Raw genomic sequence first — 23659 nt, 5'->3', positions numbered from 1 at the left:
CAACTTTTCTTTTGTATCTTTTAGCATTTCAGTTTTTCTTCATCACTTTTCTTCTCCCCGCACAAGTTACCTACTAAAACACAAGTTTCTGCTAAATCAACTCGGATTGTTTTTTCCTACTTATGAGCCTCACAATAATATGAAAGATGGTACTGGTGATGCACCTTCCCCACCTGGACAGACAAGCACTCTGGCAGTTCACTAACCTGTTTGGGTTTCAAAATGTAGATTGCAAAGAAATCAGCATACGCCATACATTGTTGTATGCTATGTATGTTAACCTCCTTTAACTACTGCTTTCTTGAAGTCCTTTACAAATCCAAAGTCAAATCCTTGAATGCGGGACAATGTTTACAATCAATTTATTCCTTTGCTCAGAGACTTGGAACAACGAGATTTGCAGTAATATCTAGGTCATCCATTCAGACTTTTGAGTAGGTTACAGAATTAACAAACAAAAACAAGGAAAGCTCCTTACTCAGGATAATTTGTTTCTTTTGTCTATCTCATTGTTTTGGTCCAGAGACTGATCTGAGATCATCTTCAGGACTACTTCATTAGCCATGATTTTTCAGGTACACATCTTTCTACATGTGTCAAACTTCCATCCAAGTCAGTTATCCTTTTCATCAGCACACAATTCACACCAAAACCAAAATACACACAATGGTTGAAAAAATTCAAGTTGTAATTTGGAGTGCAGCCACAAGAAGGTATTTCTGAACCAGAATTTTGAAGAAGGACAATATTCAAGTCACTATTTTCTTAATTTCCTGAATTCAGCCATTTGAGCATGCTTCTATTCTCCGTGTAAGGATGCAGCACAGGAAATTTATTTTCAGACTCAAAACAAGACACTTGGAGTCACCACTGAGAAAATTAATTTGAGTGTTTTCTTCTTATTTCTTTGAAGTGCCACTCTGGATATATGAAATTGTATCCAATCTCAAGCTGTCTCCATCTGCTGCATGAGATATGCATGTAGATGGGCAAGAGTAGAATTTTTAGGTGGACCTTTGGAAGAAAAATAAAAGGAAAAAATGAACAAAAAGTTAAAACCCATTGAAAAACACTGAAAAGACGTGACCAGAATTGAGAGCTGCATGGTCATACTAGCTCTAATGAACTATACCACTTCTTTAGAAATTAGTGAAGTCTAAAGTTTTTAAAATCCAGAATTCTTTTAGCCATCATGTTTTTCCCAAAACATCAGTAATTGAATTATAATTGAACGACACACACAATCTGGAATCCCCCTCTACTCTCCCAAAAAGTTTTCTGTTTCATTTCTAACCAAAAGTTACTGGATTGTGTACTATCCAATATTTCTCCAGGCTTTTAGGAGCAAATCCAGAAAACAATTCTCACATACCTCTGTCTGAAGAAGAGACAGTTAATTTAATTTTATTTAATTCTGTCCCTGGAAATAAGATGACTGAATATTGTGAAATCAAACCCTTGCTCACAGATTTCAGTATGGCCTGATGTTAGCCTTACATAGCATTGATTTGATATTTTTACCACCCCCCAAAAAAGAAAAACCAAACAACTGGTCGTATTTTGATCTTCCTCACCCCGTATCATACTTCCTTGCATGAAGTCTATCTTAAGTCCAAGAAGTTCCAGCTCAAGTTGGGACCCCCCACCATACAGGATTGGATCCATCTAACATCAGTCTGCAATACTTGTCCCTGTCTGCACACCACTTCAGTGACAGAAATTCTTTTACAAGCAGCCAGGAAAGAACCCTGAGGAAGAAAAACCACACATGCACGCAACCAAAGCTCCAACCACATACACAGCAGATAGCACATAGCTCTGTATGGGAATGGCTGCATTGTCACCAGGTTAACCTGCAATCACAGGCTGATACCAGAAGACCAGACTACCTGCAATTCCAACTAGTTTGGTAGGCAGCATATCCTCCAACCACAAAGTGTACTTCTGGTAAACATATACCACTGCCCTCGAGAGAAAAAGGTCCACCAGATGGCCACAAAAAAAGTAAGGATGAGAGAACAACTATTAGATGCTCTAAGTGTAACTTCTCTATATAGTATGCACTAGCAACAACATGGTACTTCCTCTTTCTGACCATCACAATGACTAAAATCAAGAAGTCAAATGACAACGACAATACAGCAGCTTTCATTTCATTGTCAAAATGATTGTGACTATACCATGAATGAAAGCATAGATAATCTCAAAACCAGGTTCTGGAAGTCTACCAGTGTTTTCTACAAAGAACACTAGCAAAGAACTACAAAGAACTGACCTGAAGGGAAAAAAGGATTAGTTTGTTTGGGAGCTTTGTTTTAAAGAACACATCCCCACTGGCTGAAAAAATGGGAGGGACTGTTAAAAGGCCCCAAAACATCATTTAAGTGGTTATTAGGCAGATAACACACACTTTTACAGTAGCCTGTAAACATTTCATGTAAGCTTTTCACACTTGTATCGCAGCAAAACTGTAACAACATGAAAGTGACTTTAAACCAAAACATGCAATAAACTCAACAAATTTTGTTCAGTTTGGCTTTGGATTTAACTTTGTCACAGATCTCCCAACAACAGGTCAGTAAGCACCCAGCGTATTTCCTTCTGCTTCATACTCATTCCACCACATGTTCAGCAGCTCTGTGCCTATTGGAACACATTCAAGAAAAGCTATACTAGTACTAGTGAAACTGTAGTTAAAAGAGAAGTTTTGAAGAAACTTTCATTGCTACAGTAAAATTATTGAACTTACTTAGAAAGTTATTATTTGGAATCTCCACTAAGAAATGTCATGAGTCCATGTGGAAAAAAAGCATGACATATTAGCTAGTGCCTCTGGGATATGCAGATGAGCTCTAACAAAACTGCAACATAATTAACATTTATGAGCTGTTTAAGTTAACACAAAGAGTTCAGCAGCTGCTAGCAATAATGTCAATAGCTTGCTTCAGTCAGCAAATGGCCTGTTATTTTACAACAAGGAGTAAGAAGCAGCTGTGTGCCATGTTTCTTGAAACTGAGGAAATATTTATTTACTTGGCCACAGACCATTCAAGCATCCCATTCAGAGATTCTCCACTGAAGTGTGTCTCCATTTCAGAAGGGTTTATATACCAGGATTTGTGTCTGAAATCTGTCTCAGAACAGGGCTTGTTTTTTTTTTTTTTTCAAAACTGGACTAACATGCAGAGTAAGGCATCAAAAATCCATTCTGCATATAGTTCATGCACAACCAGAAAACACAGTAACTAGCCAGCTCTAAGACTATTCCAAACAATTCCAGATTAACAGCACAGAAAAAGTAATGCAGCAATAGCAAAAAAACAAAAGGCAGTATTACATGTTGTGCTTGATCCAGAGTATTTTGTCTTTGGGATCAAGTTCAAAGAGATTCTATTAATTGCATCTCAGGAGAAGAAAAGGAGGAAGATTGTGAACATCTACACATGCTTTACAAGCAGATAGAATTTGTACATACATATTATCCAAAACTCCAATGACTGAAGTCAAACATGGCTCCAACAGTTCCACATCCGGTTTACAGGACACTATATCAAAACATTCACACAGAGGTGAAGCAGAAGTGGGCAACATCCAGCAGCATGCTTTAGGTGTAGTGATTTTGTCAAAGGTAATACCCAAAATACAGAAATATTAAGTTGCATGTTTTAACCCTTGTACTGTACCAACTAATGAGATCTTTTCCAAACACATACGGAATGGAAAAAATTGAGACATTTTTATTAACTTTAAGTGCTTACTTAGCAGATGAGAGCTGTGCCTAATCAGCTTCACCAAACAATTGTTACTCCTGATAAAATCCTCTGGACTTCGCAGTTGAGGAAAAATTGATCCTACTATTTCAGGGTATTCACCTAAACACAACTTGACTTCTAATATACCTGGTGACTTCAGCCCATTCAGGATGCAGATGCTTGTTGCCTTTCTCTTTCACACTTGAGGTGAGCAGGTTTAACTTCCAGAAGTTTATCTTCCCTATTTAATTTTAAGAGGGGTCATTAAAAAAAGGAGGGGAGGAGACAGGGGAAAAAATTAAGCTTGCTATGCCTTTTTTTCCTCAACAGTTTGAGACTTGACACACTCCTCATCTCTCCAAAGCAGACACAAGAACATCTCCATTTGCTAGCAGTTCATTTTAGTAAACACATCCCTTAAGTTTAAGTTCTCCTCCAGGAGGGCAGCTAGCTCCAGGAAATACAGACACATTCTTCTTCTCACACAGTGGAATGAATCCAGCCTTGCTACTTGCTTTAAGAAAACGCAAGTGTCACAGGCAAAAGTTCTCAAAACCTCAGTAAAGACTCACATCCCAGAAAGTATTTGGAGACTTAGGGCCTCTTGAAGAAAAAAAAAATCCAGACATGCATTAGGTAATGTTTCACTTAAAGTTCAAACATACCTGACACTTGAAGTGAAACAGGTCGGAGTCTATGCACTGAACCTTTAGTAAGGGCTCATTCAACTTACGCAAACAGAAACCCATGCTTTTTTTCATGGCCTTGTATCTCTTGAAACTCATCAGCCATGAGAAGTCTCAAAACCTCAGTGTATGTAGATGCTTGCCTACACTGGGCAGCAATGCTACTGGGAAGGCAGCTCCCCCTAACAAGACCCCTGCTCCCACTCTGCTGAAGGATCACTTCCCTTTCTACGCTTCACCTCCGTGTTGATCCACATACAAGCTGGAGGGAGAAAGATAAGCAGACTACAGACAGCAGCAATAATGGGTTATCCCTTCCTTGAAGCAGGGGAGAATCAGCAGCTCTGTCAGCACAGCACTCTCCTTCTGGCCACCTTTGCCAGGGGGCAACATTTAAGTTGGCTGAGGCACATTTAAGACAGCCTGCTTCCACTAGTGACTGCTGGAAGGAAGACACGCACCTTCTTCAGACTGCAAGTAAGAAAGGCTATCACTTCATTGCATTGCAGTGACCACTTGAAGCTTCACATTAAAACCTTTCATAGGCACACTACAAAGAAAAGCCCATTTGTACGGATTTAAGCACACAGAACTGAGGGAGATTCACTGAGTTAACACATAATCCATATGGCAGAAACTTCACATATGCACATACCAAATCCTTGCAACAGACACAAGACCAGCTGTTTTCTTGAAGTCATCCACACAATTCAGAAGAAATCTGTGAAACTTCCACAGAATTTTCCATCTCTTTGACATGCTACCCTGTATTTGCCTGTCATTTTTTTGAGCCCTACCAAAGAAGAGGGGTCCTTTTCTCCCACCAGCCCTTCACTCACATCAAAATACAGTGATATTTTACAATCACCTGGTTAGCAACACTGACATATGAGACAGCCAAAGTTTTCAGGAGTACTGAAAAGGGGCTATGCTTTTTTGAGTTTTATGGCTGTGTTACTGACTGGGAACAAAGACACTTCAGTAGCAAGCAAGCAGGCTCCTGAATTCACCCAAGTTAATTTTTATTTGAGACCAATGAAAAGTTCACTTCCTACTTCTATTTCCTGACTGAATATTTAAAGCAAAATGTACTACTGATTGTAAAAACATGTCCTGTAATTACAAAGTCCATTTTCCCCCATGTCCTCTTTCTGGGATGTTTATTACTCTGTTTGTAATCTACAGCTACATTTTGATCACAGGACAAACAACATCTAAGAAAAGTTAAGACACTGACAAAGTACCAAATGTTTGGAAAGTATGACCAGGAATCACGCAGTCACCTCAGTATTTCTAAAAACACTGTTACACTGGCTAGGATTATCCCCAAGTTATTTAGCTCAGAGGTCAAAACTGAAGCCGCTAGAAACTCCTCTGCTTTGTGTTTTTCTACAGGTGCCTAGGGAGCTCACCCTCATGGTCTCAGACTTCAAATTTCGACAGTGTAAGCAACTGTACCATCACTTAAACCAAAAGACCAAAACATAACTATCTTTGCATGGTGATATTTACCTAAATCAATCCTCCATCTCCTTCATCAAACAGCCATACAGAAGCTTGCTCGAGTATTGTGAAAACACAGAAACAAGGATCTAGAGGTAGCAACTGCTCAAGCAGCATGCTTAGCAACAGTGCAACACTCAGCCAAAGAAATCACCTGAAAATTTTCCACCTAATGCCTTCAAGGCAGCTAATAACAAAAATAGTCAGATGACTCCTGCTAAATGAAAAGGGAACTAATCATTCTTTATAAACCCAATGTGAACACAAACTATTTTAAGACAGTTATGTGGCAAAAGAGTTATGGACAGGTAGAAAAAGTACCTTTCTCTCATTTAAATTGAACCAAGAATTGGTCATCATTGGCTTATTGTTACAGCACCCAGAACACTGCACAAAGGGCTACATACTATCAGTGACACATGAATGCCAAGTAAGATATTATTTACTCAGATAACTTACTTTCTTACAAGTCATGAACAGAATCAAGACATAATTTATTCAGAAAGAAAAAAGGCCAAGTAAGATTTTGAAAAATTCATCCACAAGCTCATAAAGGTCTGGACATAATGATACAAGACAACACTATCGCAGCATGTAGGTCATCTCTCTCAATGAAATTAAAAGCATAGTATTGCCCTCTAATTGTAAACATTAATTTCCCATATTCATTCACATTCAGTTCTAGGATTCCTTCTCTTCCACTTTCTGCATGCCCCCATTTATTTTCTGTACTTACAGCACCACTATATATAGATATTATATACCTAAAGCAATTGGATAATGAATTAGAAATGGGCTATACAATTATTAGTTTATATATTTTAAGTCTGTCACACACAGAGACCATGTAATATTGGTATACCTATTCCAGCACGGTTATTTCCTCCTGACAAAGCAGATGCTCAGGCAACAAGTGAAGTAAAATAGCTATACCTGTACACATTTGTATACAGCAAATCATATATCACAAATTGTTGTCCAAGGATGTTGCAGAGACCATAACGTGTAATACTAAAAAAAATTAAATCTGTCTGCTCCCGTTAAATATGAGATACATTCCATCTGAACTATTCTGAATTCCCTAAATCTCTCATTACTAGGAAAAAGGGTACTACTCCATTCCTTGTACCTTTCCCTCAGAGCATCTGCTACCAGTCACTGTCAGAAACATGATCTAGATATACCAACTTGCCAATCATGCAGCAAACACAGGTGGCCATTAAACAGGCTGTTTGGGGAATGGAGTGTCTTTATGGTGCTCACACAGCACTCCAGCATGAAACACTCTTTGCAGCTGAGGTGTCTACACATCACTGTGCCATACTTCAATTTTTCCACAATGCTGTGTTCCATCTAGTCCCTACTAAGGCGCTACATACTCTTACATATGATCTACAGATCAATTTAGAACTTAAACTCCAAAATTCACAAAAATTCAACAGCCACCCCAAGTCACCACATCACCAATACCCTTCCCCTTTGCACTGCCATTCAGGATATTCTTCCATCTCCCATGTCACAGCTCAGCTCTCTGCCTCTCTCACCATCTCCCGTTTTCATTTGATCTCCTGGCACCATTCAGGCTATTTACATTTTTGTAGGATGCCTTCACCCAAAAGATAAAAAAACCAGCATTTGTTCTAGGCTTCCAGGTATCAGAGTTTTTACTAGTCCGTTTCTTTCTTCACAGAAGAGGTGAGAACATGCCATTCTATAACACATTTCTTGTATTAGCTTGTACTAGATAGCATACTTAATACTAATGGCAAATATTCTCATAACCAATTAGAAATAACAGCTCAGGTCCGAAGAGCTCCACATCCTTTAAAGAGCAATGACCCAAAAATTCTTGGACACAAAGGAAAAATCAGCCCACTTGAGGCTGTAAGACTGTATTTGAATATAACCCATTTACATAACCCTGCCTGCAGCCATCACCTTCTGGATAATTTTCCAGAAGGATTTACTTTTGACCTGTTGCTCCAGCTGCATTAGTTCACACAGACTTAATATTCCAACTGGTCTGATCTGAAAGTCATACCATCACAGAAGAACAATCTGGCACAGAACACCAACACAGTATACTGAGAAAGAAGCATATAATTTTTTTTAACTTGCATTCAAGGACAGTTCAGCTTTTACATTATAAAAAACTCCTGATTTGCATTTTCACAGTGCAGCACGAACAAGACCACTGCAGCATCTTTAGAAGTCCTAGCCTGCCTATCCAGCCTACTCTCTAAAACTACAGCTGTTATATGGCCCAGTGCAAAAAACCTGCAAGCAGTTTTCTTATTAATTCCTGGATATTTATGTTACCCAAATGAAGGAAAAAGACAGTTCAGTTAAAACTCCTGCAAACAGATCTCAAGAGATTTAAGTATCAGATAACTGCCTTCCTCTTTAGCAGATCAATTCTCTTATTTGCCACTGAAGAAGCAGGTACAGAAACAGTACCACACAAAGCATAACAAAAGAAACTCAGCTTGTCATCAGAGCAGAAGCACACTACACACGGATTTTTTTTCTCTGGATTTTTTACAAAAGTTCTAAGATCTTTAATCCTTAACAGGCAGCACTGCTCTTGGGGAAATAGTATCCAGTAGCTAACATATACAATTCTGAAATTATCTTGGGAATAATACTTGGCAAGTTAGACCAGCTAGGGGCAGGGGGGAACAAGCACAAAAAAGGGGGCTGGAAGCTGATCATACTGAAGACATATGCACTCTTATTTGTAGCACCATGCATTATAAAGACACACATATATTCCTTTAGCCAATAGGAATTACCAAAATGGCTTGTAGAAAATTATCTATAAAACCCAAATCAGCATGATCACAGCTTATGGCTTCTTTTCTCAATCTGCTAATTGTACCAGGAAGCTTGCAAATTCTTTTAACTCTCCTTATGAAGTGCCAAGTTGTCACAGCAATATTAAGTGATAACAAACCAGGCAAGTGTAGCAGCCACATACTAGTATTATCAAAAAACCCTCACACAAGACACATAGCAAGTAGTAAATTTTCTGTTTATGTATAAGTGGGGGGATTGACCACCCCACATGCTTTGCCTCTAGCCAAGAACCCCCTTGAACATTGTTTGTGATTTCACAAACTGACTGAGATGTTTTTCTTGAATAGAAAGAGTACAAATCCATGTATGAGATAACCTTTCTTCCTTGTTACTGAGACATGAATAAAACTAAGAATTATTCATTCTGAAGCTTAATAACACAGCTGAATACACTTCAGATCGAGGGTATGGGAGATCCAGCTGGGGTTAGTAACTACTCATCAGTTCCCTTCCACTGCTTTCCTGATTTCAAGGATACCAACTAAGACACCAGAAAAATCTGAGACAGAAGAAATTTTAAGTAATTCTCAAAGTTTTTTTGTGTATGTGTTAAAAATTTATTTAAAACAACCCTCAAAATACAGGTAACAGAGCATTTAATGTTTGTTTCTTCTCCGCCTTCTTAATTAAAATGTTTTTATTAGGCTTCAACTCATGCAGTTGTCCAATATTTTCAAATAACTTGATCTTTACAGAGCAGCAGTTATTATGCAACTTTCAAGTAATTTTAAGCAGCAAACATGAACATAATATCAGCCTAATTACTAATTTCTTAACACTATTAAATCTCTCATATCTATATTAAATCTATTATCTATTACTATTATCTATTAAATCTCTCTTTTTCTATAATCCACGAAAGCAAAGACTTTTTAATTGGGTGGAAAGGGAGAAAAGCACCCAAACAAGTTTAAGACTGAGAAAGAAAGCCTTATACAACTCATCTATAGGTTCTGGATGAGTAGTGATTCCAGCTTGAGTGCTTCTGCTAATCAAGTAATAATGCAAAGCAATGAGCCCAGAAGAAAAAAAACTCTTTCTTAAAGTCCATGCACTTCTCAGTGCCCACAATTCCATCTTGAAACTCACTGGCAGCTGATGCCAGAAATTAGAAGACTGGCATAAAGTAAAGCCATAGAGTACTACATTGGAAATGCTGTCTTATACTAGTAAAACACAACTATTACTGCAGCCCTTCCCTGGTCACAAACTGTGAAGCACCTATGTCAATGCCTCTCCAGAAGTTTGTATTTATGTCTAACATTAACTTAGGAAAAAAAAAAATCATTTCACTCTGAAATTATGTGGATGCTTACAAAGAATCCAAATGAACATCTGATTCTGCAGACTGTAGCTTTATTCCTCACAACTCAGTGTCCTACTGGATGCCATGAAGCAATAAAACCTTCTCAGGTCTTTTTAAACACAAACTGTGATAATAAGAATACAGACACAGGATGAGCCTGTCTCACTCCTGAAAGTTTCTAAAAAGACCTCAAAAGGAAAAAAAATTAAGGGAAAAGTAGCTTAATAGGTATATAATAAAATCTACATTCTTTAATCAGAGTCAAAAAACAATGGAGCAAACTCCAGAGATCCCCCTCTGAAGCTGCAACTGCTCCCCTGTAAAGCTAACAGGAACCATACTTTTCTGTCTCAAGGCAATGTTTCCACACCTAGGTCAGCCCTAGGAGCAGCAGCATCTGCAGATGGCTAGTAACTAGAGCTCTTGGCTTTAGCTGAAGAAGACCACAATAGAGTAAGTAGTGAGAATGATCAAACCCCTGCCCAGTAATCACCAAACATTTGAAGAAAAAAGAAGCAACATGTCCACAGTCAGTAAATTACATGGGCTCATACTGCCTAATTAGAAGGACTCTCCTCTAATGTTTTTCATGCTAGGAGTGTCGATTCTCATTAGCAAAAGGCTTTCAACAGCCAAGGGGGCAGTTTTAACCTAAAGAGCAACAGAAATAAACTCTGGAAAAGAGCAGCATCAAAATACACAGAGCTCAGAGTTCTGACGAACTACAGGTAAAATGTGCAGGAATTAAATAAAAAATAGAGAGGCTATACAAGCCCAGTTTGAGCAGTGTCCATGGGGGTCCATATTTATCACCTGGTAGCAAACCTTATCATGTCTAGATTTTCTCTAGGTGGAAAAATATCATCTTCAATTATTTTCTGCTTGAATACTCTTAGCTGGACAATATAATCAGCAGTTTGAATCCATGCATTTTTACTTTGCCTTGGATAAAGTTTCTGGGAAGAAAATTAGTTAATCATGTATTTGTTCAGATTAAGAGTTTGAGCCTACTTCTGCCAATAATTTAGGGTTGAACTTCACATCAATGCTGTATTTCTAATAAGGTAAATCAAAGTCAAGTCACATGAGCATGTATCCCAGTGTTCTTCCAGTTAGCTGCCAAAGTAAGCTTGTTCTCATTTTATTCTGCCTTCATAGGTATAAAATAGAGGAAGCAGGCTGTCACGGATCAAAATAGTCTACCTAAATCTTTAGGATCCAAGGCATGGGGAAGAGTCTACAGTGGACCAAAAAGCCACTCATTACATTTTTTTGTAATGAGGAGGATGGCAGGAGTACAGAGAATGTCCTGCAACCAGCATCAGGGAGCATAAACAAATCATCACATGTAGCCTGGGCAGGTTCACCCCAGGGAGATCAGCACCACAATCAAGTTTCTCTTCACTTTTTCTGGTGATGATCAAACCTACAACACCAACAAACAGGAATGAGAGACAAGTCCCTAGATAGGCATTCATGCAACCAGCACACAATTATCTACTCATCTTTACAAATCTGGCCCTATCAAAGGAACTGGAGAAAAGCCTAAATCACTTCCTGGGGAAGAAGAAATTCCAAACCAATCACAGCCCAGAGGCATGGTTCTAAGAATTAATGCAATGTGATCCACAACTTTTGATTTACAAGACAATGCCACTGACAAGTATCAAAGAATTGCAACAAAGGAAGTCAATATACAAGAATTTTGTTTTAAGAGGCTACTGTTAGCCCCCCCAGATAATTGGCATCTTGAATCAACATGAGATCTTTTCCGTGTCCCCCTCACAAGGCACCTCTACTTTGAAATAGCAACATAAAACCTTGAAAGTCTGGCATATTGCCCCAAGCTGCAAGCTTCTTTGCACAGTTTGTTTTACAGAAGGATCACTCATTTCTTCACAAGGCCCATTATACTGAACTGTTGCACTAGACATCATACATTATGTGTACAGAACCTGTCTTGCAGAAGAGGAATTCAGAGGGCTGGTGCTAACAAAGCTGAGATGATTGTAGTAACACCACCTCACAAGAAAACACTCAGCTTTTCCCTGAAATAAGACTACACAAGATTTCAAGAGCTAAGGAGAACTTGTAAGAACATAATATTATCTATGGATTAGGTTCCTATTGAAACAATCAATGTTTGAAACTACACAAGAAAACTCATACCACTGTTAAGTGTCACATCTGTTACATTCAGGATCAGCTTTCAGAATATATTGGCAAGTTTGCCCCATTCCTGGAAGATCTACAACTCATTCCTTAATTGTATTAGAGACCAATGAAAATAGACTTATGAGGCTGACTGTTTAGATCTCTGTAAAATCTGAAAGCACTTTAAAATATTTCTTACCTTTCTACAAAACAAGCTGAATGAGTTTGCTTTGTAGCCTTCCACAGCAGCTGAGATTCTTGCCTTTGTGAACAGTAGTTTACTACACTAACGCTTCGCACCATCCAACCTAGTTTGGTTAAAAGATCGTGGAAGCACCAAAATAAAACGAGTGGAGGAAAAAAAAACTTCCCAGAACACTGTAGTTTTCTCTGAAAATCCTTGACTTGATTATCATGGCCCTTTTTCCCACTATGGGAAGAAACACAAGTAGAAAGTTGTCTTGCATCAGTAACAGTGCAAGCAATTTTTGCTTGGGGCCAAAGATGTGAGTGCCAGGAAGATAGTTTTTTTGGACTGTACACCTATACTGACTACACACTACTCTCAGGGACAACTGAAAAGCTCTGTTTATTGTGGTCTGTTACAGTACCAGACTCTGCATGGCCAGCACCATGATAATCACCAAAGTTCTCAGGACTGAACAGTCCCAAAAGCTTCACAGTCCTCTCTAGATAAAATGTCAGGAACAGAGATTCTAGAAGTCTCAAGGTAATAGGTCTAGAACATCAAATACAGAAAGAACATCTTTGTTTCTTGATCATTATTGCAATCCACCGTAAGTCTTTCAGCACAACAATCCTTTCTCTTTAAGGACAGTGATCATGCAAGAGGCCTCTAAAGGCTCAGGAAGGCTCTCCTAGCATTTTCTATAGGGAAGTTGGACCCATTCAAAAATGTATCAAAGCAGACCACAAAGAAATAAGGTTACAAGCTGCAGGGACTTCTTTGAAAAACAAAATGTACCTGGTCTTTTATTCAGAAAGTCATTAGTACTAAACAGCAATTTCAAAGAGCAGTGGATTCCAAACAAGCCTAACACTAAAAGCAGCCATATAATCAATCACACACATCAATTTAGGATCCATAACTCCTAAACTGAGGTGAATCAGGACCAAGAGGTGTCTGCACCCTTACTTCTCCGTATTCTTCCAGCAACCTGGGCCAAGTAAAACAGCTACTCAGGACAGATTTGTTCAGTGTGTTCAGACTGGCATACAAGAACCCTGAGAAAAGAATCCAGTGAGCAGCAAAACAACATTCTTTTCCCTTGATACGACCACATGTTTGAAATGTGCTGTTACTGACTCCTGTGCTTTGGTCTTCAGAGCTCAACAATTTCCGACTGCTCTTCTGACAACATCATTCTCTTCATTAAGACATTCCACTTAGTAAGATTTATGATATTTGAGTCTTGAATATAACTACAGCATTACTCACACATATCCTAAAACCCGATTCTCTAAACAAGCACCTCACACTCTGTATTTGGACGAAAATAATTTGCAAATCTCATTTTGAAAGGGAAAACAGCTAACTTACATAGCTGTTATAAACAGCCATAAACCTCAGCTAATCAAGGTATTTGAAAAATTAATATGCAAATAGACCTAAATCAGCCCAGCAGTTGCATTCTACAAGAAAAATGACCCACTCACTCTGTTTTACTGGTCAGAATTTCTACGGTTTTGGCATCAGGAGCCAAGTAATAGTGAACAGGAATGAAATACAAATGTGTGCTTTTTGCTTTTATGCTTACTATGGATACTTAGTACAGGACAGACAGCACTGGCTGTACCTGACACGCAATATACTTTATGAAAACAGTTAAGCAAAGAGCCTAACTTGATGAGGAAAAGTCTTTCAAAACTATTCTTAAAGACACAGATACTCCATCTGAAATGTGTGTGCAGAACTAAGAAAATAAAACAGTGGGTCATATTGCACTGCTACTTCTGTGTGGGCTAGTGTGTGTGATTCCAAAACTATAATAGAAACTTTACAGTGTGGTTTAGTCTTCATCTGCAAGGTGCTGAATAATAATTGTCTTAAAGAGCAACCTGAAAACCCATATTACTGTTCCTACATCAGAGTAGAGTGGTTGCCACTGTCCCTAACAGCAATGTCCACTTTCAAAATGAAAGCATTAGATTTACTTAGAATTAGATTTACTCCCTGAGTAAATCAAAGATATTCCTCAACATTTTTTCTGAGGACTTAAGAGAGACAGCAGGGGAATAGCATATTATTCAGGGATATAGCACCCAGGGTATCTGCTTCCTGACAAGGAACAGTTTACACATTCCAGGTTCTTTTAATATCCATCTGCATGATGGGCCAGAACCATACAGTAATAAAGAGAGGATAAAGTAATCTGTACAGACCATAAGACCACATAGAGTATCTTTTGCTCCTCTAACTTAATAAAATTACAGATTTTTATGCACTTTTTAAGATGGGACACTTGTCTTTGGAAGAGGTTAGTGTTGTATCCTTACCTACTGTAATAGAAAAGGCTCGTGATCAGTACTGTGCATACAGACAGGTAAATCAGATGCTGTCAAGAGTTTACGTTAATAACATAACACACATGGAAAAATGCTGGCAGCTCAGACTGCCTATAAAGCATTACTGTGGCTGTAGATAGCTAACAATGAGTAGTCAGGGTGAATAAAAGCACCTTCGGTTTTGTAGTGCTCTCCTGCCATTTTGTTTCCATTCTTTTTATTAATATCTGGTTATGTATGCAGGTATCAACTACATCACTGTTTCCAAATTCATACTAGAATGTCAGTCAGATAAATTCCCACCTCTTATACAAACAGCAAACCTTTAAAAAGGGATGAAATATTCTTGCTACTGCTGAAACAGGAGCAACTCAATTCCCTGACCTTGTGGAAGGAAACACTCCTTGGGTGGAGTAGGTAGCGCAGAGAAGAAACGCAGTTATAGAGTAATAGAAAAGTAACATCCTCTCCCAGGCAGAGGAAAGCACGCTGATATCAGTCAGTGGCAAGGACATGCTTCCCACTGCCCCATTCCTTAGGGTAACAGATTACAACAGCTGCCAGGTTAGCTGCTTTCTATGTAAGGCAAGAGCTCCAAACCAACCACACGCAAAATTTACATTATTTCTCCTCCACAAGGAATCTCAAGGTAAAGAACTACGTTCCCAGTAGCCATTTTTCAATGAAAACTCCAGAGTTTAATTTTTCAGCTTTCATATGAACAGAGTTTCTATGAAAGACTAAAAATTTTTCTGAACACTTTTAAAAGGGCATTAATAGTCACATAGGTTTCTTTAAGTCCTTGAAAAACATAGCTATGCACAAGACTAAGAATGTTAGAGCACACAGAATATTCCCTCTGGATTTAATGCACAGACAGCATGTAAAATAGCACATCACTATGCAGAATTAAGGTTTTCGACATGAAGTCACAAGTCACTTTGCTACACCCTGAACACAGAGGTACCAAAGGCAAAGCATGTGCCCACAACAGTTTTCCTTCAGCAGGACAGAGATCAAAGACAGCCACAAGAGAAGATGAGCATGAATGAGCACTGCACATTTCTGCAGAGTCGTGAAACTGCCGAAGATGAAGAAACCACATCCTTGTGCCTTGCATATACTCCTGCATTCATCCTACTCTAAAAAAGCCATAGAGTTTGTAGGTTGAGATTGCAACTTTTATTAAACCAACACATAATGAACTAGTTTATTGGTCTAACACAAGGTACTATCTCTGCATCCAACAAGATGCTACTTCTGCAGCCCTCATTTTGGACAGGGGAACAGGATGACAAAGTCTGACACTTTAAAAATTCAGTAATTACTGACATATATATATAATTATACCTTTAATAATAATAATATAAATTCTATTCAGCACTTGATACAAAGCTACTGTCCCAAATTTCTATCACCATTAAAGATAAATTTATCTTAGAGTGTGCATAAGAATTAGAATTAATAGTAATTTACCTTGTTATTCTCAGTAAACAATAAAAGGAGAAACATTATTATTTGGAAAGTAAATAGATTAAAATCAACTACATCATGGCAGAGAAAAACCAATAGCTACAGTCAGGGGGTGAGAGGGGTAAAAGAGCTCTTTAGGATACTCTTAGAACATACACATTATAAGTCATCCACTATAGCAAAGTTTTTTCAGACAAGGTAAAAAGAAAAAAAATCAGAGCCCTCAGCATATAACTGAGCAGTAAAAGAAGCATCTTGCATCAGTTTAAAAGGGGTCAAAAAATCCCTGAAGTATCTATTAAACAGTAATTCCACAGTGTCTGTAATAGGCAGCATTATCATTGCTCAACATCTCAACTACATTTGCTTCCTATTTAAATGTGTTTACAAATCTCACATTTGTTCTTGTCTCATAGATCAACACACATTCAGGGTACAGGTGGCAAAATTCATTACATATAGGTATGTAAATAATGCTAAGTATTTCAGGCAGAACTGCAGTGATGTACTGTTAGAATTCCTTATCACTATGCACTTTGCACGGAAAAAAAAATTAACTTAGAACAGCTTAAACTGAAGAGTTTACTGCTCTCCACAAAACATATAGGATCTGCTTCTCAACTTTCATCAACCTTTAAAAGCCATTTTTCTTTCAGAATTGTTTTCTTATACTATTTTTCTACAAAAAGACTATGATGTAGAATTGAACATGTATGTGGCCTTTCCCCACCTCTCAAAAAAGCTTACACTCCTTACAAATGTTACACTTGCATTTTTAGACAAAGACAATATTATTTAAATTTTATTTTCAATATATCTAGCAGCAGTTAAAATACAGATATAATTCACTGCAATTATATAGGAGGGAAACAACCCACAACAGAAAACATCTTTTTATGTTCAACAGTTCCAAGAAAAAAAAAGGGATTAAAAAAATCATATACTTAGGTGAAGAGCTTGTCCTTCATCACCTTTGCTCTTAGAATAGAATGCCAAAATTTTATTTGCAGAGCACTACATCTCCAGTAGCCACTGAATGTTCTAAAATTCTGACCTTACAGCTGGCATCTAGATCCAGCTCAAAGTTGGTCCCAGTCAGGACAGGGTTAATTTTTACAGTACTCAGGAAGGGGGCACTGCTATGACACAGAGGTTATTCTAGGCCATTTTCCAGGGATGGGAGAGTCCATCCCTTCTGGGTCACACAGTATGGTGGAGGGAAGTCAAGTATTGTCAGGGGTTTCCTGGGATAAGCAATCACTTGTGCATCATTCACCTCTTTCTTGCACCCTCTGTCATTTGTACTGCTGCTGTTACTGTTCCATGCTTTATCTCATTGCTGTTTCAGTACATTCTTATCTCAACACATAGTCTTTACCTTTCATGCCTCCACTCCTCCTCCCCAGCCTGCTGTTGGGGGGAGGGAGGAGTGAGCAAGCTGCTCGTGGTTTGGAGTATTTCAGTGGAACACTAAGCTGCAGAACACCATTTCTACAGCGCAGCACACATGTAAACTGCTCACTACACCTCTCGGCCCAGGTATCCAGCACTCACAGTAACTCACAGATTGCTCTCAACCAAGTTACCATCCATGGAGAGAAACCAAAAAAAGGTCAGCACAAAGAATGAAGTCCCTTTGCATTCCCCCAGGCCAGAACTAGTGTATGATTATTTGCATTATGTCTGCTAAACTTCTGACTGACAAAGAACCGAAGAACAGTACTAGACAAACAAAAAGCTCCCTCAAACATGTCCTTTAGCATTCTATAAAGGTTTACAAACACATGTATTCATTTATCAATCCCTAATTCGTTCTACTTTGCAAGTGCCATTAAACCCTCACAAGTCTTAAGAGTCAAGAGTGATAATTACTGTCCAGTGCTTTGTTTTTAAAGGAAATACAAGTCACAATGTGATGAAAAATTACATGTCCTTCAGATTTCATCTGGGAGCAATACTAAGATAATAATGGGTTAGTTTAAAAACACTTTTCTAATTACTCAAACAAAATTCCCAAGCCTGAGAAAGAATACCTGCAAAATCTAGAATAACTAGTGTAAAGGACATTATCTATTGGTACAATGCAAAGATGAAGCTAATTGCTAGGACCAGATTTTCCTTCATTCTCCCAAGAGACTCTGCAGAAGATATGAAACACCATTACTATGTTCAACACCTAATTTTACCTTTCATTAGGGGCTCTATTCATAGTCCTGATCATCACACTGAAGCTACCTAAAGGTCTTAGACTAAATTCTGCCGTAAGATAAATCATAGTGCAGTTGCAGTTACAAATCAGAGAAATTACTCTGGGTTATCAAAATTGTGCTTTTTAGCCAACAGAAGTAAAGTATGTTTCTCCTTCTTTCTACATAGACACAACTACAGAAACAAACATTTAACCAAATACAGCCTTGTTGCTAGTACTGGGGCTTTGGATAGAAGTACCTAACCTGAAGGACAAACAAGAAAAACCTTACAAGGGAGACTGGAATAAAAACACCTATAACCACCCCACACATATACAATCCAGCCCCACTTCAATACTAAATAACTTTTATTCCAACACACTCTCAGCCTGACTACAGCTGTGGAAGGGAAATGTCTGCAACTGCAGTACCATGGACAGTGTATGGAAAAGTTGATAGAATCATAGAAATAAGCTGAGTTGGAAAGGACCCATCATGATCATTGAGTCCAACTCCTGGCCCAGTGCAGGACACCTCAAGAGTCACACACCATGTGCCTGAGAACATTGTACAAATGCTCCTTGAATGTCCCATTGACAACTGTGCACTCCACAGATTCTATCCCTTCCATTAAAAAAAAATACCACCCTCACCCCCCCAACACCTCTTCTGCCCTGCCTATCCCTCCTAAAGAGCCTGCAACCATCCAACAGGGCACACCAATCACAAGACTCATCCCACTAGTTTTCACTTATGCCAATATCAAATTTCTAGGACAGGGCCAAAGCTTGGAGCTAGTCTTGCTTGTTCCTCATGCTGCCTGTATTGGTGTAAAAACATTTCAGGTGTGGTACTTCGTAGCATTGAGGGATCCCATCAGCATTCATTTCCTCGAGTTTTGGCACATCATCCCATTGTTCATCACTGGCAAACCTGGTATTTTCCCATTCCCTTTTGAGCATTTCATCACTGAGTTTTTAAGCAACCACGCTGAACTTTAGGAAGATGAATATCCTGCGTCAGTGCAGAGATTCAGAGATTCTGCATTACATCCATAAGCTTCAGTATTTACATCAAGGAATACCTTTGAGTTTAAATAAACCTTCCTGCATTTCCACTGAAGCCACACTATCTGCTTTAGGCCTATTAACACAGAATCACAGAATGGTCTGGATTTGAAGGGACCTTAAAGATCATTTAGTTCCAACACCTCTGAGCAGCAACACCTTTTGCAATAGACCAGGTTGTTCAGAGCTCCATCCCTCCTTTCCTTGAGTACTTCTAGGGATGGGGCATTCACAGCTTCCCTGAGCAACCTGTGTCAATGCCTCACCACTCTCACAGTAAATAATTTTGTCTACTATCTAAGCTAAACCTACTTTCAGTTTGATTGTCACTACATGATGCTGTAAAATGTCCCTCTCAATTTGTTTTCTAGCATCCCTTCAGGTAACATAAGGCTGCAATCAGGTCACCCCAAAGCCTTCTCTTTCCTGGGCTGAATAACCCCAGTTCTTTCAGTCTTTATTCAGAGAGGAGGTGCTTCATCTCAACTAAACCTCTTGGTGGCCTCCTCTGGACATGCTTTTACAGGTCCATGTCCTTCCTGTGCTGGGGACCCCAGAGCTGGATGCAGCATGGCAGGTGGGGTCTCACCAGAGCAGAGGGGTAGAATCCCCTCCTTCGCCCAGCTTTGGATGCAACCCAGGACACATTTGGCTTTCTGGACTGCGAGTGCCATTGTTGGGTCATGTCCCAGCATGAGGGTCAGCCTCTCATCCACCAGCACCCCCAAGTCCTTCTCAGCAGGGCTGCTCTTGATCTGTTCATCCCCCAGCCTGTGCTGATACCTGGGGTAGTCCCAGCCCAGGTGCAGACACCTTGCACTTGGTCTTGTTAAGCCTCATGTGAGTTTATAGGCTCATTATTGATTTTTAGTTTCAAGCTCTAACATGGACAATTTTACACTCATGAAGTTGAGGATGGTTACAGTTTTTGCTACAGATTCACAGAATAATTCCAGTTGGAAAGGATCTCAAGGGATCTCTATTCAATCTCCTTCTCAAATCAAAATCAGCAAAGCAAGTCTATATTAAACTGTGCTTTATCAAGCTGGGCACCAAAACATTCAAAGCTGAACACTGCAAAACCTCTTTCACCTACTGCAATAATTGTCCCACTCCACAGAGAAACATGTTTATCTTAAATGAAGTTATTTTAATGCACGCCTGCTGTCTCTTGCCTGCCTTCCACACACCGCTCTAGCAAGCTTGGCTCAGTATTTTCAATAGCATACCCATAGGTACTACAACCATTAGTTCCTCCTGCTTCCCAAAGTCTTTTCTGCAGCCTGAGGATGCATTTCCCTAACAGCAGACAATTTCAGCAAACTGTTACTTCTTATACACATTTGCTAGATTTAAAGTCTTCCAACACAAATATAAAGTTTTGATTCAAAGCAGCTGTTATCTTTATCCCTGCACTTCCTCATATACAACTGCAGGAACTAAGACCTCATACTAAAATCTGCTCTAGTACAAGCTAGCTGCCTTTCTGGGCTCACTATAACCCCCCTCTACAATGTACATCACCTCTAAAGAGAACATCCTCTGTTTAACCTGCAGCTCTGTTTCTAGATTAGAATTAAAAGTTATGGATGAACTTCTAGAAAAACAACAGTTTAATGAAGAGTTGTAGTTTTACAAGTTTGTATTTATACACACACAGGAAGAAAAAAAGATGCCCTGAACTGAAGGGCAAAGAAAAGACCAAACCAACAACCAAGCCTCAAAGATCAGAAATAGATCAGGGAGGAGAATAAGAGTACATTATTAGGGCTGCTGTCTAAACCATTGTTGGTTTAGACAAAAACACACAACAAAAAAGTAAAAACATTACCAAGGACACCACAAGTACTCCAGCACTTGGAGGAAATTCCTGGTAAGGTATAGTACCCTTCCAACAGTTACATGCAGAAGTTCCTGTATCAGTCTTCCCAAGCCTCCAAACTTACTTATCAGACTAACAATAAGATATTTCAGGACAGTAACAGCTCTTCAGAAAAAGTCCCACACTCTTTGACAAAGCAAATAACATCAGCAATTATTAACCACTGAAAAATTCACATCATGACTAGTCAGTCAAGAAATCCCAGAGACAGGAGAAGGAGTGAAGAAGAAATGATGTGTTCCAGCACTTCTCAAAAGAAAAGGCTCAGGGCGGGGAGGAAGGGTGGGCTACAGATACTGGAAGAAGCAGTGATGCTTGCTTAACAGAAAAAAAAGGAATCTTCTCCATATTTCTCTGGAAAACCCACATTTTGTATTTCATTCACAGCTGAAGGGGAGCAAATATGTCAGAAAAAGGTCTGTACTACTCATCCAGCCTATAAAAAAAAATCCATACAAATAAAATAAACCCTTGCACAGGCTTAAAATCATTCTTTAGAATCCCTGAGAAACTACCAAGAAATAGAGGGAACAAGGAGGATTTGGTGAGCCTCTTCAACCTCATCCTAAAACTTGTGAGACAGCAGCCACCACCCTCAGATTCATTCTCAGCCATTCACACTCAGTATTAGTCGCAAGTGGAAAAAAACAAACTTGACTTTTGCAAAATGTGGCAAAATGTTGTTCTCACTACAGTCAGGAGAGGCAAGTCAGTTTAAGCCACAGGTGAATGAACACTGGACAATTAGGAGACAGAACATAATCAGTTGAATAACTAACTGGTGCCCCCAGCATAATAAAGAGGAAACTGTTTCAGCAGGTGCAGAGAAGGGCCACAGATGAGCAGAGGGCTGCAGTCTTTCCTATGAGGTTGAGGTTATTCAGCCTGCAGAAGAGAAGGCTCCAGGGAGATCTGGATAGCAGCCTTCCAGTATCCAATGGAGAGCGCCTACAGGGAGTATGGAGAGGAAGTGAAGTAATATGACTAGGGGTAAAAAATTTTAAACTGAAAGAGGGTTGATTTAAATTAGATGTTAGGAAGAAATTCTTCACTATGAGGGTGGTGAGGCACTGGAACAGGCTGTCCAGAGATGCTGTGGATGTCCCATCCCTGGAAATGTTCAAGGCCAGGCTGGATAGAGCTTTGAGCAACCTGGGCAAGTGCAAGGTGTCCATGCCCATAGCATGGGTGTTGGAGTGAGATGATCTTTAAAGTCCTTTCCAAACCAAACCATTCTGTGATTCTATGAACTTGTCTATACTTTCCACTTTAAACCTAAGTCAACACAGAAATGCATTAAAACTTAATTGCATTTAGGCAATGCTCAAGGCAGAAAACCAAAATACTACAAATTAAGGCTGTGATCCCACAAACGTTTAAGTAGTAAACTTTACCCAATGGAATAGATCTATTGATGATAATGAGGTTAGAGAACATGATTGAAACAGAGAAACATTGCCTACATTTGCAATATTGCTTCAAAAATATAAGTTTTGTTATAACAATTCCCTACCCTGAACACTGCTGTTGCACAATATAACAGTCTTAGTATGTAAATACACAAGACACAGTGGAACTGTAAAGATACAACAGAAATTTAATACACACAAACCTATTCCCACTTTAAAGATACTACAGTTACATCAAGGTACCTACACTTAGAATTTTTCAAGAGTGAAAAAGTAAGTAAAACATCAGCCCCTGTAGCTAGTAACTGCAAAGCCCAATGGAAAAAATAAATGAGTGAGCTTTTTCTTGATGTGTATCTGGGAGGTAAAGTCAATTCCAAATATAGCACATGTCCTGTGCTCAAATTTGTGGCACTATCTGAAAGTAGGTGGAAATGAGGCCTGTGGCTTATTTCTTCTTTCACGCTGAAAATGACAAAGGATGAAGCTTCTCTAAAATTTGAAATTCTCTAGCACATAATTCAAGGCAATAAATTATCTCTTTTAGTAATTTATAAAACAGTTGGATAACATGAAAGGTACATCTAATTAAAATGCAAGAGCAAATAAATCCAATGAGCTATCAGTTCTATTAGCTGAAGAAAGAGATCACCTTGGAGTTCAGTATGGAAAATAAGAATACTATGCTTAAGACATCATCTGCTTCAGACAAGAGCAGGATGCTGTTTCAATAATGTGTACTGACATCTGAGTCAACAGAAAACGGTAAAAACATCTACCATGTCACAGTCACACTCAATCCCAGTTTGGAGCTGGCTTGGCTTCTACAGAGAATACATAGAATTCTACTTTATTT

The 23659-nt window shown here is 38.9% G+C and overlaps 1 protein-coding gene across 6 annotated transcripts in view; it reads right to left on the bottom strand.

Moving 5' to 3' along the window:
- The window catches only part of CNOT4 (CCR4-NOT transcription complex subunit 4), a 75164-nt gene that overhangs the window by 43522 nt on the left and 7983 nt on the right, over positions 1-23659 (bottom strand). For 2 of the 6 annotated variants that reach the window (XM_053942818.1, XM_053942816.1), the window contains exon 1: positions 479-526. The exons of 1 other annotated variant lie outside the window; for it this stretch is intronic. The gene's annotated coding sequence lies outside the window, so the exon portion shown is untranslated. Of the gene's footprint in view, positions 1-478; positions 528-23659 lie in introns of those variants that run through there. 3 more of the 6 variants (XM_053942815.1, XM_053942817.1, XM_053942820.1) reach the window with 3 other exon arrangements.

Source organism: Vidua chalybeata, chromosome 5 (assembly GCF_026979565.1).
Source record: "Vidua chalybeata isolate OUT-0048 chromosome 5, bVidCha1 merged haplotype, whole genome shotgun sequence".
Classification (NCBI taxonomy): Eukaryota; Metazoa; Chordata; class Aves; order Passeriformes; family Viduidae; genus Vidua; species Vidua chalybeata.
The sequence above is the reverse complement of the archived record's forward strand: the minus strand, read 5'-3'. Positions and strand labels throughout refer to the sequence as shown.